The sequence below is a fragment of the Ptychodera flava genome, chromosome 9 (assembly GCF_041260155.1).
Source record: "Ptychodera flava strain L36383 chromosome 9, AS_Pfla_20210202, whole genome shotgun sequence".
Lineage (NCBI taxonomy): Eukaryota > Metazoa > Hemichordata > Enteropneusta > Ptychoderidae > Ptychodera > Ptychodera flava.
Window position 1 is genome coordinate 23,304,750 of NC_091936.1, and position 6,040 is coordinate 23,310,789.

Here is a 6,040-nt window from a genome sequence, read left to right on the forward strand (position 1 = left end):
TGTCCCCCTCCCCCCGTGCCAACCTAAACACCACTTCATTAAACAGCTGAAATTCCCCATGTCGTGCGACTCACAACTCACAAACTGCGCGGTCACATCACCGGGGAGAAAGGTAACAGCCATGTCACGTGATCACTCATAAAGTAGGCCTCACTTGTTTGTTCGGTAAAGCAATCGCAATAGTCCTTTGACTGGTCAAAGCCAAGGCCCTTCCTGTGTGATCAAGAACGCGTTCGTACAAAATTCGATAACAGAGAACTTCACCCACTTACATTGAACACCTGTTTCCCAACCTTCAGTGTTGCTATGGTTACATATTTTATGTTGAAGTTTCCTTTACTTCATTCTTTACCATATAATACTTTATACATATTAACGTTACCAGTGCGCAAATGCAAACTTCAAACCATCAAAATCTGGGTAATCGGGACACGTGTAAACAATTAATAGAACATCACATCCACAAAGAACGACCGTTCGAACGATCCATATTAAACATTGTACGTTCGTTGCATAATGCTTTTTAATTAATATATTAATCAGTTTATTTATTTATTTAATGTTTATTTATTGTTTGTTTTATTATTTGTTTATTATTTTCATTCATTCATTCATTCATTCACTCGTCTGTTTCTATGTTGTATCACTCGTGTTGGTCCGAGCTGTCATCTCATTAGAATGCAAGTACACTTCATCCAAATCGTGCCTACTTTGTCCTAAATTACATCAATCATAAAATGGTCGTCTGTTCGACATTAGCAACAGATTTTGACATTACGGACAAAACTGACTCCATGGTCAAGCTCTACCAACATTTGATACCCATATCGCTTATGCTGCATGACGTCCTTGACAGTAAAGTCTTGTAAGCTTCGTCATCCTCCTCAAATCAAGTGAACCCAGAAAACTTTCACCATTCGATCGATGTTAATTTAAGAACATTTATCATAGAATGCTTCGATTTCAAAGGGAAATATATCACCATGTTCAAAATAGGCAGTAGTACGGGGTTTTTGTGGCAATCTTTTAGATATTGAAATATCGCCATTTATCATATTCAACAAGTATGGTGCGTCTACCAGCCATCTTGCCTAATCTTAAACGGCATGTTGCAGACTTTGCAGAACAATTTGTCACCTTTCAACAAATAACTCCTGAATGCGTGTTTTGTAGACATGTTTGCAGTCATACAGCTGCAGGTAGCGGTTGCAAAATGCGTTTACAAATACCTTCCTTAAACGACCCACACGGGTGCAGTTAGGTGAAATTTGCCATGACGGCTGTCGCAACGTTGCTATGATGAATATGGACTGTCCGACGTTGATTTGACATTTTCAACAGGTCGCAAAATTTTTGCACTTTTTTCTTAAATGGGAGAACCTATGCGTCTAGCTTGACCTTGATACAGACTGATAAATTTCACGACAGTGTACACTTGACCGCTTTTTGTTAGACTGGTTGAAGCTGGACGGTGCATAGGGCGACCAAGCATTAGGACAAACGACCGCAACGTCGCCGAAAAGCCTTACAGTGAAGGCATTATTGAACATTGTAGATATAACGGAAATTGCAAAAAGTTAGTCTGAGACGGGTTTAAAGTTGTCATCCGTTCATGGCTACCTATGTTCGTGATGTATTGATCAAATTTCGGTACTAACACCGCGAGCTTAGACAAATACAGAACTCAACCAGCTCCAGAAATTCTCATCAAGTGTGCAATTTACCAATACAGTGCACGGTGTAAGGCGCATACTGACGGAACAAAACGAGACTGGCTCGAGGCTTCGAGAAATTAGACGTTGCCAGGCAAACAGGGGAACGAAGAGACACGCCTGTGAGTTGAAATGAAAAAAAATTTTGTTTATTAATCCATTGCATTAGAGAAAAGTTAGCTCGCTTCAGTTGCTTGGGGCAAAACTGTAGCCCATTTGATGATGCTGTAAGGCATTCGCTGATGAATGGCCGCTGAAATGCTTTGTTCAATTAACCCGCAGAGAATGCAAAATTCAAGACGAAGTCCAGGGATCTATTAACACCACGAAGCTTTCTTGTTTCTTGAGAAGCATGTAAGGTAGGCTTCGTTTATAAATACGTCTTGATCGGAAGGAGGATCTTGAAAAACTGAACAACATGAACGGGGCTTTAACTTCAAGTTGAAATATTTGAAAAGAAGACTAGACAATTTCTTAGTATCAAATTTGTTCTCTAGAAGTCGTAATACAATTTCTTGATTTAAGAAAAGAGACGATGATTATGATATATGCGTATATGCGAATAAATATGCGAATAAATTATACCTATATATGAATTATTTGTATATTCACTTGAGTGTGTTATTTATTGCACCGAACAGTCTAATGTAAACCTCCCAAAAGCTACACGACGTTTAACACAATTTGTAAAGCGATGTAAAGCTAACCATGGCAATTTGTCAAAGACTATTCCGGCAGACCCTCCCGTTTTCAACTTTGCAAATTATGAAGGGTGTAGAATTTTTAACATAGTCACATGTTGAATGTACATACGCAGTCACTGAAGTCGATAGGTGTCGATAAGTAGCAAGACGAAATTTCGCTGTTTTTTTATAAATACAGGAAAACTTAGATCAAGCACATGTGAAATCGATGTAAAACAACCTTGATGAACTGAACAGTCAAGAACTATAATCAAAAACAAAACTTTGATACGACAGCCGTGTCAAAAATGTAGACCGTGCAGTGACCAATATGGCGCCATCATGTGTGATTGCTAAAAAGTTGAGTCTTGCCATATAGCTATAGTTAACGACGACAGCAACGAAAACACCATACCTGGAAAAAATGGTAGTTCTGATTCTGTTCAGATTAGAGATGGCGAGTATTCAACTTTTGCTCATTCTTTCCCTCCCTTGGAGACGTTTGGGAACTCAGCACCTGATTTCAGTTAGGTTGTTTTGATTCTTCGGAGTTTCTTCGGTGGAGGGGTTGATGGTATTGAGATTGATTTGATACTTACGTTTGATCAGGATGGCAACTAAGATGTATGTGTACAACGACTGATACCAAAAGATAATAGACATGTTGTGTATCAAATCTAGTAAACTGATACTGCGTTTATTGAATTGTACCTCGGTACCAGTATTAAGTTAAGGTAGAGTCCGCCTCAGTGACAGACATTCGAACTCTCAAACTTTTTTGTTCGTCTACTACCTATAGAGGCTCATTTTGAAGCTCATGGAATATTTAAAGTTTTTACAGGCTTGTTTTTGTGGAAATTAAAATCAGTATTTTCCGATGGAGTTAACACGGGGATAGCGGCCATTTTGAATTTCAAAAATCGGGAAATGTTGGGTAATTTGTTTCCGTAGTACCGCAGTCTGCACGGTGACCCCTGGTTTTATTTTTCATTTTGTTAGAGACTGGTTGAAACTTTCATTGAGAAAAGTTGTCTTACGCGAAGACGTTTAAAATGAGACACCCCCCAGGTTAATGTGTATTGTGCTCCGTTTCATAGACATTAAACATGGAGAAGGGGTATTGAATTTCATTTTGTTTCGGAAAACTTTCGTATAATTTAGAAACAATGTCGAGTAATTACCACTTGAACGTACATGCTAATCGTACGATCACAGTTTAAATAATGCAATGCGACAAAATAAAACATAATAAAAATAAATTCTCACTAATCTACTCTTTGGCACCACCTTGATGCGTCTTTTATTGTCACTAAACCAAAATCAAATATTTAATATAGGTTGGCCGGTGGGTGTAAGGCATGATTAACGTTCGCCAGAACTGATTGCACTGCTTTATGCAAATAATACTGAAGAGCGTGATTCAACCCCTCTCCTCAACCCTGGCGCCAATCTGAACCGAAATAGTTGGTGTCAAATCGTGTTTTCACTTGAGAATTAAAAAGAAATATGTTTCAAATTCAATTAAAACGTTGCCACAAATGTCTCATTTGTTACTTTAGCTGGAACGATGCAAAATATTTCCCCTAACGTAATGTCAAATGGAATTTTTCTCTCATTTTTTTCTCACCGTCGGAAAACAATGATTGACCCATTTCCAGCGTCTGTTCTGTCCTTCTTGAAGTGTGTAGGGACAAAATAACCAAACATTTGAATATGGATGAGGGCCGTGTATGACCTTCCTGTGACCTTTAATGGCGGGCAAACATTTCTGCACACAGGAGTGTTTTATCAAAGTACAGATTTATATGATATTTTGTTCAGACAATTCGATTGCTAAACTTTCCTTTTTTTATGATTTCCTTTCAGTACTCATACTGTTCCGTATGGGATGATAGCCAAGACATTCCGACATTATCAAAGTCTCTTCATATACAGCAACCACTGCTAAACCCATTTGCAAACGATAAGGATTTCTCATAACTCGTGTTTATCACATAATTTGTAGACTCTGGGTGATTTTTATCAAATTCGTGAACGGCAGAAACACTCGGAGTGGCACTATTATCAAAACGGTGTCGATGAAAATGATGAGGTCATAAAAATATCGTTGAAAATTGGCAACCGATGAAATCAATCAGTGTCTGTAAGACAAGATAAAGATAAAGACAAAACGTATATATATATATTATTGTGATGTTCAAACAGTCTTATCATGGAAACCATGAGTTTTACTTCAGCGCTGTTGCCGGAAAAAATACATTTACTTTAAGCCTTAAGTTAACAATAAGAACCAGCACATGCGATTTGAATTCTGACGTTAAGTATTGCAGAATTCATTGTATCGTACACTGTCGATAAAACCAAGTCACTTGTAAGTCTCCAACCACTGTATGTCACGCTAAAATTCCCAAAAGGCCCAACGGAATTTCATGTATATTTGCTCTAGTATATGTATTTCCAACGTCTAGTCTTGGTATGCTTTTCGCTCAATTTCGTCGGCGATGATCTCTTGGTTTGCTGAGTTTACATGTATGTGCATTTTAGCATGTAGCATTTTGCTTCTGTCCTGTTCAAAAGTAGCAATCGGATGGTGAAGTCAAGAAAAATAAAATCACGAAGACAAGACTATACAATTTAAGACAATATTTATTGTTAAAATAAACATATTTTTAGGTTATCAGGCAAAAATCAGCAATATTTATAATGACACTATCAAGAATCAGTGCCTTCATTTCGGTCAAAATGCAACATGCTTACTCTGTGTACAAAGGTGGGTGGCTAGAGCTCGTGCAAGAAGCAATGCAATCATTGGGTGTGAATAGTTTAAAGCCATTTGTCTTCAGACACCATGTCAATTCATCAAACTATCATATGAATTACGAACAAAGATTATCTGAAACTTATGTATGTATTTATGTAAGTATGTATGTATATATGTATGTATGTATGTATGTATGTATGTATGTATGTATGTATGTATGTATGTATGTATGTATGTATGTATGTATGTATGTATGTATGTATGTATGTATGTATGTATGTATGTATGTACGCACGCACGCAGGCAGGCAGGAAGGCAGGAAGGTAGGTAGGTAGGTAAGTAGGTAGGTAGGTATATCATTTAATTTTTGCTGAGTCATTTATCGTTAAAGTTCGGTGTAAAACAATGGACGGTAAAAATCATTTACTTTAGTCAGTATATCCTCGAACAGACATTTCTTTATTTATTCAAATTTTGACGGTGATGACTCAGCAAACACTAATTGAGCAAAAACCAAACATCGATGAGTGGCTGTTGCAAGTGTGTTTGTGTGTGAATCGTCACATAGATTAGACACATGATGTGTGAGCATATACATACAGAAAGGAAGAGGGGTAGATAGACAGACAGATATTAGATAGATCAAAAAAAGGCACAACCATTTCTGCCTCGTCTGTATTACTATGTATAACACACACACACACACACACACACACACACACACACACACACATATATATATATATATATATATATATATATATATATATTACAATTTTTGTAGGATTATATTTCCTGTGGCTCTATATTCACGTGTCTAAAATCCGTAAAAATCCGCAGTCGCACATTTCGCATGTACGTCTGTGTACGTATACAGATTTGTT

The 6,040-nt window shown here is 37.3% G+C and overlaps 1 protein-coding gene across 1 annotated transcript in view; it reads left to right on the top strand.

Moving 5' to 3' along the window:
- Nucleotides 1-6,040, top strand: part of LOC139140399 (organic solute transporter subunit alpha-like) — a 75,881-nt gene that overhangs the window by 9,817 nt on the left and 60,024 nt on the right. The gene's annotated exons all lie outside the window — the stretch shown is intronic.